Below are 13,665 nucleotides of genomic sequence, written 5' to 3'. Positions count from 1 at the left end.
GAATACCCAGTCTCATGCTCAGGCCACAGTTGGTTCTCGTCACTATGTATATATCTGCAAAAACAACAGACAACTAATCTGAGTATAAAAGCAAACAATAGTTCATGTTTATTGAGCGCTTTCTCCATGCCAGATACTTTGCTATAACTTCTTCCATTTTTTCTAGTGAAACCTCTACTGTTCAGAGAGTTGAACTAACTCTGTCCAATATCAACCCCATAGGAATCAGAGCCAGAACCAGGATCAGAACCATAGTGGTCTGACTTTAGGCTCTGTGTTCTTAGTCACACTGTATTTCTGTCCCCCATGCTAGAAGAATAAAAAATATCCTTTAATAAAATGCAGCATCTTAATTCAAGAATTTCACGAATATTTAAAATTTTCAGGCCCTGGCCAGTTGGCTCAGTGGATAGAGTGTCAGCCCGGCATTGACATCTGGGTTTGATCCCGGGTCAAGGCACACATGAGAAGCGACCATCTGCTTCTCTCCCCCTCCCCTTTAGCCCTTCTCTCTCTCTTCCCCTCCTGCAGCCAGTGGCTCAATTGGTTCAAATATTGGCCCAGGGCACTGAGAATAGCTCGGTTGGTCCAAGCATCAGCCTCAGGTCCTGAGGATAGCTTGGTTGATTCGAGCATTGGCCCCAGACACGGGTTGCCAGGTGGATCCTGGTTGGGTGCCTGTGAGTCTGTCTCTATCTCTCTCTCTCCCCTCCTCTCACTTAAAATAATAATAAGAAAAAGATAAAAATATTTTCAGAAGTGGGCTATGGTGAGATTGTGAGAGTACCTTTGGGGACAGATGGAAGTGGGCTCCGCCCCCCACCAGCCCTGGGTAAGGGATGGAAACGCCATAAACTTCAGGTACTTGATCTCATAGCATCTTCAGTCAAATGAAAGGTGATAACACAAACAAACCGTCTGACACCCAGAGCATCACAGATGCTCCGTGCTGGTGAAACCAGCTCTCAGCACTTCACTTCTCACGATTTGATCTCCTGGAGCTCCCCAGCATGCGAGGACGAACTGATCACTTTGGCAGTTACGTCTCCCCATGAAAAAAATGAAGAAATTAGTACTCAATTTCATGTCATTAGCTTGGTACATATGAGTCATCCTGCAGAGTGAGATACACTCTTGGAGAACCTGCAAGTTCTGTCCTTTAGACACATAAATCTGGGGACCAGAGCTTGAGGGCACCCCTCTCACTAAGACTTCGTCTGCCCGGCAGTCGGCCCCCCCCCTCGCTGATACCAGCACAGGCAAAATTTCTCTTAGGGGCCTTTGCTTGGATGGCTTCTATTGATGACAGTATAATCACATGGTTATTCTGATTCTAAATTGCTAACCTGCGTGGCCCTTTGATCTTAGCTTGCCCAGAGAATAAAAACAAGGTTTCTCAGTTGGTCAGCTCACAAGGGCACATGCTGCTGAGGCCGTGGACCTAGCCCTCCAGCATTGACGTGGTCCCGGTGGGTGCCAGCCCAGCCTTAGCTCTCCTTCCCAGCCCCGTGCCACCGGGGGGACGTTGCTGTGCGCCCACTAAATAAAACGTTCACGGAGAGATGGTGCTCCATGCATGGTCCAGGGGCAGGACTCGAGTGCCAGGGCGATCATTTCACAGGACAGTGTCCAAGTTCCTCTTCCTGATGTTAAGGGTGAAACACCTACTGCTCTCTCCTGGCACTAGGGTACTTGGCACAAGTTCTCAGGAAGGACGATGGTAGGCACAGACAGCTCCTCAAAGCCAGCAGGGTTTTCCTGTTGATTTCCTGAGGTACCTCGGGGTGTCTGGGACAGTGCCTGACAGTAACGGGGCCATGCCCCAGAGGAGAGCTTCAAACACCTGACAGGTTGCTGACAGTAACACATTCTTGCACCACCCCGTTGACTATTACCAGAACCATCACTGAAATCCAACCGCAGGGCCACGGTGCTTCCTGCGGAACCTCTCATCGCCCTCACTGCCAACTGCTTCTCCAGCCCTAGAATGTTCACTCACGCCCACTGTTGAAATGTTCTGGTTAACCTACATCGTCGACCTCGCCTCATCTACTGACTATTCATGTCCTCTAGTTCTCCAGCCTGGTTTGGAAGAGACAGATTGCCAGGGGGTTTATATCACCCTATTGTTGGAAATTAATTGTTCTAATACTTTCCCCAGATACCTATCTTCCCTTCCCTTTCTTCCCCACCGCTGCGGTGCTGCCCATTTCTTTCTCACGTCTGTGGTCCAGTTTCAGAGCGTCCACGTCCTCCCTGCCCGTACCATTTCTGATTCACTCTCCTCCCCTGAAGCAGAACTTCCCGGCCGCCTTGCCCGTGCCACACCGACTGTATCACTCCTCTCACCCTGGGGTCGGCGTTACCTTCCCGAGGCAAACTGAACTGCCCGTGGGCTTCAAAGGGGGGTCTTCATCCTCTGGTCGGCCACCTGCTCTTCTGACCCCTCCCTCCTCTCTCCTCATGACGACTGCACCAGCCAATGAGTCTTCAGCCCCGAGCACTGCACGTGCCTGTGCAACTTCCCCTTCCGGACACCAAATACCTCGTCCTCGGACAAGCGTTCTTCAAGACCAAGTTCAAAGAAGACCACACACACACACACACACACACACACACACACGCACACACACGACTGTCGCTTTGTCTTTGCCTGGTTACTGAAATGTTCCCTATTCTCCTACCTTGCACTTTTCAATGGTGCACTCTGTTTAGACGTGTGGTCCAGGTATTTACGTTCGTGGGTGTCCCAGCCTGCCTGCTGTAACAGTTTGAAAGGGGTAGCTCACTGCTGATATAGCCACAATACGTCTCAGCTCTTCACGTCAAGAGCTGTTCTCTCAGCTTCCGGTGTGGTCAGCAACCCTTGGTGCCCTTGGCTGGCGGGCGCATCCCTTCAACCTCCGTCATCACACGGTGTCCTCCTTCTGTCTCTGAGCCTTTCTCCTCTTCCTATTTGGATGAGGACCCATCCTAATTCAGTACAGCCTCATGTTAACCTGATGACATCTGCAGAGACCTCTTTCCCAAATAAGCACAGTCATAGCTCCCAGGGGTTAGGAGTTCCACGTATCATTTTTGGGGGAGGGGCACACAGTGCAACCCATAATGGCACCCAAAAAACTGCAATGGACAAGAGCACACTGCACAGGTCACCCTCTTGGTTGATAACACAAGCCACAGAGCCGGACAATACACTTCCCTGTGGGCGTGGTTAGGCCACTCCCAGTTGTGGTCATCTGGCGTTTGGAAGTGGAGCTGATATCTTTAGACCGGTAATGACCTTAAGGTGTTTGAATAAGAAGAGAATATGGGGTTTTCCTGGGATCTGGGTACTCGAAGGACGGAACAGGAGTGACTTTTTGTACCTTGTGCTGTGGAAAGGGGTCCCATTCCTTACACCATTTAATTTCATTTCATTTTAAAACAATCATATAAAATAGTTTCAAAACCTTTTCTGAATCCTGGGCTCTTCCCAGAGCCCCACACCTCACACATCTTGCATGGACACATGAGGTTAAAAGCCGACTTCCGAAGCACATGGTGGGAGGAATAAGGAATAAGCACATGGTGGGAGGAATAAGGCGTCCGTTAAACAACTGGCCTGTTGTTTTATGAGCCTGACTATCGCCGGAATGCAAAAGAGAAAACAGACGCCTGAGAAACTCTCTCACTTTGGTCAATTCCGCAGAATGTTGGAGAAGGTCTTGTAGCTCAGCGTATGAGACGCTATAATCTTGGTCAGTTCCGCAGAATGTTGGAGAAGGTCTTGTAGCTCGGTGTATGAGACGCTATAATCTTGGTCAGTTCCGCAGAATGTTGGAGAAGGTCTTGTAGCTCGGTGTATGAGACGCTATAATCTTTGGACAACATCAGGGTGGTTAGCTCGTTAGCTCTTCTGTGGACCTGCACTAAATTTCTGGTGGACCAGTGGTTGAAAACCACTGTTCTGGCTCATTTGGAAGAAGATTTTCTGACTGTCAGGGTAGATGCACCAGCAAGGTGGCAATTGGCCGAGGTCCAGCTAAGGAGGCTTTGACGTTCTTGACCGTTGTCCCTGGCAGTGAGAGCTGACTTTGCAAGCTAATGACCCTTTTGCCAAACTCTTAGGACTGTTCAAATAACTTACCCACCAATAACCCCACCTGTTTTAAGCATTTTCTTCAATTCTTTTTTTTTTTATTCCTCTAAGGTAGGTCATTATGGCTTACTTATATCTCTACCGGACAAAGTAAGACATTTCAGTCATGGTTTCTGAGTAAGAGTTCCTGGGATAAAATCTGTATCTCTATTTACCAGCTGTAGACTTTGGGTATGTTCATTCACCTTGCCTCGAATCAGGCGCCGCTGATGTAAAACGGGCTGATAAACCCGATAAGGATGGAATAAGATAGTTCACGGAGGGCACTGACGTGAGGTCAGCCCCCCAGCAAGTGCATGGCAAGTGAGAGGCCTCGTCAGCTCAGCGGAACGCCACGGTGACACAAGATGGGACACAATGAGATTAGTGGTCGGTCTCTGTCTTCCATGCTGGCTGGCTCTTGTCCTCACTGACCTTCACTCCTTATGCAATTGCATGGGTTTGATCTCACTTTCCAGGGCTCACCCATCTTGCAGTACAGGTGCAGTATCTGAATAGAACCGTGTGATAGGAGGTGGGTGTACGGATGGGTGTGCCGTGCATATGGAGTTCAGCTCCGTGAGGAGTGACGTTCTCTTCACCCTCACACTCTGAGTGCCCGCAAATCCCCTTTCACCCTCATTCTTCTTGCAAAGGAGGAGGAGGACTCCCATGGGAGCTGACCGTGCCCGCGCCCTGGCTAGGACTTCAGCCTTCGGGGCTGGGCACAGACAAGCTCCTGCTGTTGAAATCACCCACTCCACGATGTTTTGTTACGCAGCCTGGACTGACTACTACACACTAGCGCTCACTGCTTCTCCGTGAGCTCACACACACAGACCCGCGTGCAGCTCTCTACGGCAGTTAACACGATCGAGGGTCTCTTTCTAAGCAGTGTGCTGTTGCTGGAGGTGAGTGGCTGTTGCCAGACGGCCCCTCAGGGGGGCCTGTGGACAGTTAAGCAGTGAAGTGACCTCAGTGGGAAGCAGTGAGTGGCACTTCTGCATGGTCTCTGTGCAGCAGCAAACGGCACAGCCCACAGTGACCCCACAGTTGTTCAATGGCTGCTCGGGAGTTTTGAAAAAAAAAAACACTGATTGGAAACTCGGTGTCACACAGAGGACCTACAGGGCACAGTGAACAGAGACATTTATGATTAAACTAAAGGAGCATCAGGAGACCCAGCCTGAGGGCGAACTCTCGGGGATCAGAGGGACAGGTGAGCACCAAGGGCCTCCGTCAGCCTCCGTCCCTGGGAAGCCTGGCCTTTGCCCTAAGGGTCCAGGCACAGAACATCTATGACATCAGGAATGGAGACGATGTACAGGCTCCATAAGCTGGACATCTGTCCCCAGGCTGACCCGGACACAGCTGCCGCCACGTACCGCTCATGTCCTCAGCAGAGGCGGAAGCTACCCACCCGGGGTGCAGGGTAACTGTACACGCAGATTCACCCTCCAGTCTCGGTTCATCCCTCGGGTCCTGCATCTGTCCCCAGGCTGACCCAGACACAGCTGCCGCCACGTACCGCTCATGTCCTCAGCAGAGGCGGAAGCTACCCACCCGGGGTGCAGGGTAACTGTACACGCAGATTCACCCTCCAGTCTCGGTTCATCCCTCGGGTCCTGGGGTCTCATTAGCTCCTCTTCTCATTCTCCAAAGTGTCCTCTTATAGAAAATGAATTGCATGGTCACCCTGCTGCTATGAGAGCACATCACTCCCAAACGCAGTCCCCCTGCGGCTGGGTGGCAGGTGTAGCCTTCCCTCCCTTCCGCAGTGGAGTGGGCAGCGATTTATTCTCACGGAAACTAATCCACACTCAGGACACAGGGCTGGCTGCCCTGCAGGAAGTATTTCTCCCAGAACCACCGTTCAGTTCCTTGTGGACCCCAGCGGCCTAGCACCCCGCTCCGCATTGACACTAACCACAGAAATCATCTTACCGTGAAGGAGAATTTGTAACGAGCTAAAACCTACAAATTAAGTTTTCCACCCGGTGCCTTATGAAACAAAATCACTGCCTGAACGGCAGATGCAACGGACTCCTGGGACTCAGGAGATCAGAGGTGACGCCTCCCTGTGAGGCTGGGCCACCACAAGTGGAGGGGAGTCCCTGGAAACAACAGCCATCTGTCCCTATGAGTCAGGGTCCAAACAAAAGACGGAAACCACAAACAGTTTTGAAAATAGAAAGTTTACTACAAAGAATTATTCATGTTAATAGGAGACTGCCCATCAAGGGACAAAGAGAAATCTAAAGAATGTGATGGTGACAGATCAGAGGACCAGGCACCGCCACCAATGCTGAGGCAGACCACACGAAGGCTGCAGATCCGTAAGAACCCCACCGCCTGGCCTGGGCTTAGACCCGACCTCAGGGGTGCTGTTAGCTTCCCACACATGCAGCCTGCGCTCAGTGGGTTCAGAGGTCTGGAGCCCCAAGGACGGTGAGCTGGACCAGGATTGTACAGCACGGTTCTCAGGAAATCAGAATCTGGAACTCGCTGCTGAGCATTTTGGTCTCCTGGTGACATTATGGCCCTCGCACCAAGGAGAGGGTCCTCGTGCTTGGTCCTGATTGCCAAGGGGAACTCGTTAGTAAAACACCATTGTCGAGAAACACATATTGTCGAGAGAGGCTGTGGGTGAAAGACAGACATGCCCTTGATGACTGTTTTTAGACATCTCGTGCCCCGTGATAAAAATCAATAGGAAATTCAGGCAATCCAATAAAATATCCCCTAAGGATACGTGTCCTGTGCGCAGATAAAGGCATCAGTGACGCCCTCCAGGAGAACATTTCAGTGACCGGAGCGGCTGTCAGAGGGGAGGGCAAGGTGAGACAGGTGGGGGGATTAGAAGGAAACCACCTATTAAATTATTCCATCGATTAGCTATGGAATCAGCGACCAGAACAGAGGTGTCGTTCATGAAGCTCTCGTCTCCTCCCTGCTTCGTATACAAAAGGGTAAGCCAACATCTTAACTTTCAGGTGGAGATTGGAATATGCTGACACTCTCAGGATCCCTCACTTTCAAAAACCTCCTGTCAGAATCGCAGGCTGAGCAGAGTCTGGAAGCACCTGGATGTAATACAGTCCCACGAAGACCGTTATGAGAACTTGAACCATCTGTGGAAGGTTCTTCGGGATAATGCTGTCTGTGTGCCAGACCAGTCACCCCGCAGACACTGGGCAGCCAGCTACCTACTACCTTTGTGCTGGGGACAAACCAGCTCCTCTGAGCCTTTATTGGCCAAAATGTGAAATAAATAAAGCTGGTAGCACACTGCCTGGGGATGTTATGGGGCTCACGTGATAGGAGGTCTATAAAAGAACTGGGAAACATGAAAATAGTATCAAGTTGTAAGGAGCTATTTTTTTTGTTGGTGCTACTAAATTCTTATATCATGTTAAGAGGTTCTTCATAATAAAAAGGCTTTTCATAATAATTTTCATTTTGGTGTCTGTATAAAACAGAGTCCTAAAGAAAAACAAAACAAAAAAAAGGAAACAAAATATATACAACAACAACAATAATGCCCCAGATGAACAACAGTAGTCAAAAGAAGAGAGTGTGATCTGACTTCAAATCCTGGAAGTCTGCACTGATACCTTGCGGCCTTGCGGGAAGCACCTTCCTGCACTGACTGGCCGCGGACCTTTCTTTTACCACTAAGTGTTTCCAAAGATCCTGCTGGCTACGTGAAGTTCAGTCTAGACCTACAAGCAGAGCCTCCTTTGGTGCAGGGCGCATTTGAAAATTTGCAGCCTATGGCTTACCCGGTAAAATGGCTTTGAACCGTATTCCCGACTGGGGTCTGTGATTGCCTCCCAAATCCAAAAAGAGCTGGAAAGCACTGTACCCTCCTCTGCAGAGCGGAAGGTGAAGCAAGTTCCCTCCACCTTCAGAAGGACCATGTAATGTGCCCCGCGCTCGGGATCCCTGCAAGCTCTGTGCATGCAGTGGAGCGCTTAATCTACAGGGAGACAGATGTGAGGGAACCCGTGTCACCTGATGGCCCTAACCCCAAACTGATGGTCTTCAGTGATGTTTGGGGGCCCAGGATCAGTGGCAGTCCCGAGCCTGTGTCTCACAGAGTGCCTGGGAGTGTCCCTGCTTCTGGAGCCCTGTTCTGGGCCCTCAACATACGCTTTTCTCTTGGCCTGCCTACATTTTTTAATAAAAGATAATCGCTGTTTTCAGCAATTTTTAATTTCATTAAGGAATTTGAAAACACGGTTCTCCATGATTTAAAATTTTATACTCTTTAATCTCTGAGTCATTATTATATCCTTCCTTTAAATTACTAATTTGGCTTATTGGTTTTAACCTCAGTTATTTTCATCTGAGATCCAGAGACATTTTTGCATATTTATTACCTAAATTATTTATTTGGGTCTATGCAATTTCACATCTCCATATTTTAAGCCCTCCCCCCAATGTGACTTTTCCATTTTTATCTAGATTACTTTCCCGTCTCACCCTACTGGCTTTTTGTCTTAGATTTTGCTTACCTTGTGCTTTCTGCTCCACTTTATAGAGGCTCTGTCTTCCTGTGTTTTTGGAAGAGCCAAACAGATTAATTCCCATAGAAATGCAATTATATTTCAAAGGTGAAGTAATGTTCTCTTTAGTCATCGTTGGATGATGTGATTTTTCTTTCTAGACTGCACTTCTACCAGTCAGCAGTGTGGGTACACAGTGCTCCTCCCAGTGTGCTAAAGGGATGGCCAGAAACTCAGGTCTGATAACATTGATTCTTCTTAGTTGTGTGACCTGCGAGAGCTGTCCAGGGTGCTGAAACCCTTCCTTCCTTCCTTCCTTCCTTCCTTCCTTCCTTCCTTCCTTCCTTCCTCCCTTCCTTCCTTTCTTCCTTATTTCCTTCCTTCCTTCCTTCCTTCTTTCCTCCCTTCCTTCCTTCCTTCTTTCCTTCCTTCCTTCCTTCCTTCCTTCCTTCCTTCTTTCCTCCCTTCTTTCCTCCCTTCCTTCCTTCCTTCCTTTCCTCCCTTCCTCCCTTCCTTCCTTCCTTCCTTCCTTCCTTCCTTCCTTCCTTCCTTCCTTCCTCCTTTCCTTCCTTCCTTCCTTCCACATCTCTTGACTCCTTGAATGGAGCACTTCATCTTCATGGTTTTTAGAAACCAGGATCTAAATGCCATGCATGCTAATTGCTACCACACTGTCATTGTCCCCAGGCTTTCACAGTGGAAATATATGCATGCACACACAGACTTTTACCTCTAATTGTTTTTTGTATCTCTATTCATCCATCTCTATAGTCAAACAGGCTCTCAATATCATAGGGTCTCTTTCTGCTTTTCTCTCTCCCTCCTTGTCATTAAAGAGCTGGATGCCATTCCCAACATAGTTACTCATGTGCTCAAATTCCTGTATGCCAGTCTATGCCCCTTTTATTCTGTTTGGTTACTAGATGTTTCCTGTCCCGAACAATTATCTCCTAAGAGGGTGGTAAAAATTATAATGGAAACATAAAATGCTTATAAATCTGAGCTAAGGAAAAGAGAGCTGGAATCATTTAGGATAAAGAGGGACACATTTGTCATCTCTGCTTTTCCACTCATTATGTTAAGTCTTATCAATTCAATAATCTTAAAGTCAGCATTCCTCATTCAGACGACCATTTCCATCATCACTGGACTGGCTCGGCAGTGTGGTTCAAATACCATGCTATAGGCTATTGTTACTGGTTTACTTTGGTCTTAATGACTTCGGGCTAAATTAACTGAGAAATGAAAGAAAGAAGGGAGAAAGAATGAGAGGAAGGGAGGGAAGGAGAGAACAAAGGAAAAGTTTGTCTATTCAGATCTTACCCAACCTTCAAGGAGCAGCTCAGAGAAATATTCAGTGGCCATGCTGCTTCCAATAATAGTAATATTTCCCTGTTCTGAGATTCCCCAAATCTGCCATCTCAAGATTTAGCATTAGTATTCTCTAAGTTGTTTATGCTTCTCTGTTCAAAGTGCATACGGTCAACTGGGACATGTTCTTCCCATACCCCCACCATGCTCCCTTGTGGCATCCTAAGACTCTGCACCCTGGGGCTTAGCATGCGGGGTTCCATGTAGCTTTGGTGGTCCTCTAATATTGCCACCTGTCTACTTTGCAAGCTCAATGCCTATCATTGAATGAATCAATTATGTCCCTGCTGATCGCAGGTGCAAAAAGAGTTCCTCCCATTTATGACCTATTGTTGATGTTGGAATAGTTCAGGACATATTCCTGGTAAGCAGGCACATAGCTTTCCAATGATGCCCACGTCCTAACCCACAGAACCTGTGACTCTGTTACCTTGCATGCAAAACAGAACTGAAGAAGAGATCAAATGAAGGCTCTGAGATGGGGAGATCAGACTGAGTTATTACAGTGGGTCCAAAGGGACCACAGGGGTTCTTCTAAGTGAGATTGGGAGACAGGAGAGTTGGAGAGAGATGTGAGGATGCTACTCTGCTGGTGTTGAGGAGGGAGGAAGGGACCATGAGCCCAGGGGGGCAGGTGAGCTCTGGCAGCAGGAAAGGGCAAGGAAACGGTTCTGCCCTGGCGTCCCCACAGGAAACAGAGCCCTGGCCCACACCTCGATCTTAGCCGGGTGCAACCCTTCTCTGACTGATGACCTGAGGGAAGTAATGCATCTCTCTTGGATGATAATTACTCGAGGACTCTTCCTATGACCTTCACTGGGACTCACACGCCACAAAGACAGGGGCCAGGCCTTTGGTACCCAGCTTGATAGCCAATATGGCGGTGTCCCATTGAATTGACTCTCCCAACGGTTTAACTCTTGAGGTTTTCCTCTCATTGATTCCAGCGGAGACCTCTGGCCTTCGTGTGACTTTAGGTAAAGAGGAGTGATCCTGACAGTGTCTCTGAGTTCTACCTCGTTTTTAATTCATCGATGGATTAAAAAAAAAATCAACATTCCCATGAAAAAGGAATTAGGTCAAGGCATTTTCACCCAAACATGCCACATGCCTTTCTGCCTCCATCCCTCCCCTGTTAGCTCCTCTGCCTGTCACTTCTAGCCTCCCGCTCTGGCCACGGCCACCAGCACAAAGAGTCAGAGTGCTTTACTTCCTCGCCTCGTGCATCGGAACTCATCACAGAGGGTTTCCAGGAAACCCCAAGGTGCGAGTCAAGGTTGCGTTTGAAGCGTTGACGGGTGACTTCAGGAAGTGAGCTCATCAAAGACACTGGGGCCAACGAGATGTTGGTGCACCTGCAGAGATTTCATAATAGTCTCTCAAATTTCCCGTCCCGAACAATTATCTCCTAAGAGGGTGGTAAAAATTATAATGGAAACATAAAATGCTTATAAGTCTGAGCTAAGGAAAAGATAGCTGGAATCATTTAGGATAAAGAGGGACACATTTGTCATCTCTGCTTTTCCACTCATTATGTTAAGTCTTATCAATTCAATAATCTTAAAGTCAGCATTCCTCATTGCACCGAGGACCATCGATGACTAATGGGCTTTGCATTATTCAAGGGTTTGTTTAATCAAGATTTTCTTACTTAAAAAAGAAAAATAAGGGATGAGGCAGCTTTGACCTTTCGACTCTTCACGTGTGGTTTCAAATTTGGGTTTGCACTCAAGCAAAAGGGAGAATGTGGCGTTGAAATCAACTGACATGTGAGATTTGTCTTATTTAACCGTCCGTACATTTTCTTCCCCCGGAGATGCCTGCCTCTCTTCCTTCTGCAGTCATAAATTCCCTCTCACCGAGGCCTGGACAAAGCGTCACGTCCTCAGGAGGAAGCCGGACGGGGGTGGAGAAGAAACAAGAGCATCTGTTAGGCAAAACTTAGCCCTGGAACCCCGGAACCCTGCAGGTTGGGATTTACTCTGGGACATTATGACTCTTTATGTCTTCTGTAACTGTCATAAATTCCATTTCACTTATGAAATGTTATTTTCATAAATGTTATTTATCTAAAATTCCTGCAGAGAAATCACTGTTTTCCCTTGTCATTTTTTCTTTTTCTTTTTCTTTTTTTTTAAGTGAGAGGCTGGGAGGCAGAGAGAGACTCCTGCATGTACCCCGACCTGGATGCACCCAGCAAGCCCCCTAGGGGGCGCTGCTCTGCCCATCGAGGGGACACTTCCCCACCATTTTCAAACATGAGATCTTGAAGCTTATAAAAGATGAGGTGACTCACCCAAGGTACCTGCTGGCTAAGGTTGTGTGGGGTCGAGGTGGAAACCGCTGATCTAATTCAAGTTCTTTATTTTCCCAACAACAAGACGAACACCAAATTAAGAAAAGTAATACTTAAAGAAATTACTCCACAAGTCAGGATAAGAGAAGTCTCAGAATGAAAATTTTTGGACTTGATCATTAGTATTTTTTCCAACACTGAGGTCAAGAAACATAAGAATGTAGAATGAGAATGAATCTCAAAAGGCATCTCATTCCTACCTTTCACTGTGTATTCGAGACCACTGAGACCCCCACAGGACAGATAGGGACACTCATAAAATTAGATACATTTCCCATGGCTGAGCTGTAAATACCAACTGTCAGCTCCAATATGTGGTTAAACTGAGAAAGTAGGAATTCTGCTCAACATCAAAAAGACTGTTGTCATAGGCCCTGGCCGGTTGGCTCAGTGGTAGAGCGTTGGCCTTGCGTGCAGAAGTCCCGGGTTCGATTCCCGGCTAGGGCACACAGGAGAAGCACCCATCTGCTTCTCCACCCTTCCCCCTCTCCTTCCTCTCTGTCTCTCTCTTCCCCTCCCACAGCCGAGGCTCCATTGGAGCAAAGATGGCCCGGGTGCTGGGGATGGCTCCTTGGCCTCTGCCCCAGGCGCTAGAGTGGCTCTGGTCGCAACGGAGTGACGCCCCGGAGGGGTGGAGCATCGCCCGCCCCCTGGTGGGCAGAGCATCGCCCCCTGGTGGGCGTGCCGGGTGGATCCCGGTCGGGTGCATGTGGGAGTCTGTCTGACTGTCTCTCCCCATTTCCAGCTTCAGAAAAATACAAAAAAAAAAAAAAGGACTCTTGTCATATATCAATCCGTTTTATCATTTCCTAATATCTTTTCTGCTTTTATAAGTGTATTGTAATAACAAAAACTTAAATTATCTTTCTGTCCAAGGCCAGCTCTCTAACTAGATAAAATGGCTTTTAATAATTCATTGTGCATTCTCCTAGATACTGCTCTTTTAAATTTATGAACACACACACAAACGCAGAGTGTTGGTGTTTCAAGGTATGATAGCTGATCTTCCCCACATTCTATCTTGGCCACCTATGTTAATAGCTACCTATCTATGTCATTCTTTTCCAATATCAGGGCGTGAACAAAATCTGTATCTGTTACAAGATATAGCACTTCGAAGGATATAAGGTCCTCAGAAAAGAACCTGTCCAGTGAATTTGCTTATCCCTTTATAACCATATCTTGGACTGAGCTACTTAGCAATAAACATGAGGATTTGCGAAGTCAGATGACTGAGGTTTGAACCTTCCCATGCCTGCCAACCCGGCGCAACTTCGAGGGCTGTCATTTCCTCCTCTGCAGTGGGAAGG

General features: G+C 47.9%; 1 non-coding gene across 1 annotated transcript; it reads left to right on the top strand.

Moving 5' to 3' along the window:
• Nucleotides 1–12,726: 12,726 nt before the first annotated feature.
• Nucleotides 12,727–12,802, top strand: TRNAA-UGC (transfer RNA alanine (anticodon UGC)). Its single transcript has one exon. It is a non-coding gene; the product is annotated as a tRNA-Ala (tRNA).
• Nucleotides 12,803–13,665: the final 863 nt, after the last annotated feature.

This window comes from Saccopteryx leptura, chromosome 3 (genome assembly GCF_036850995.1).
Source record: "Saccopteryx leptura isolate mSacLep1 chromosome 3, mSacLep1_pri_phased_curated, whole genome shotgun sequence".
Lineage (NCBI taxonomy): Eukaryota > Metazoa > Chordata > Mammalia > Chiroptera > Emballonuridae > Saccopteryx > Saccopteryx leptura.
Note: the sequence above shows the minus strand (reverse complement) of the source record. Positions and strands in the feature narration are given on the sequence as shown.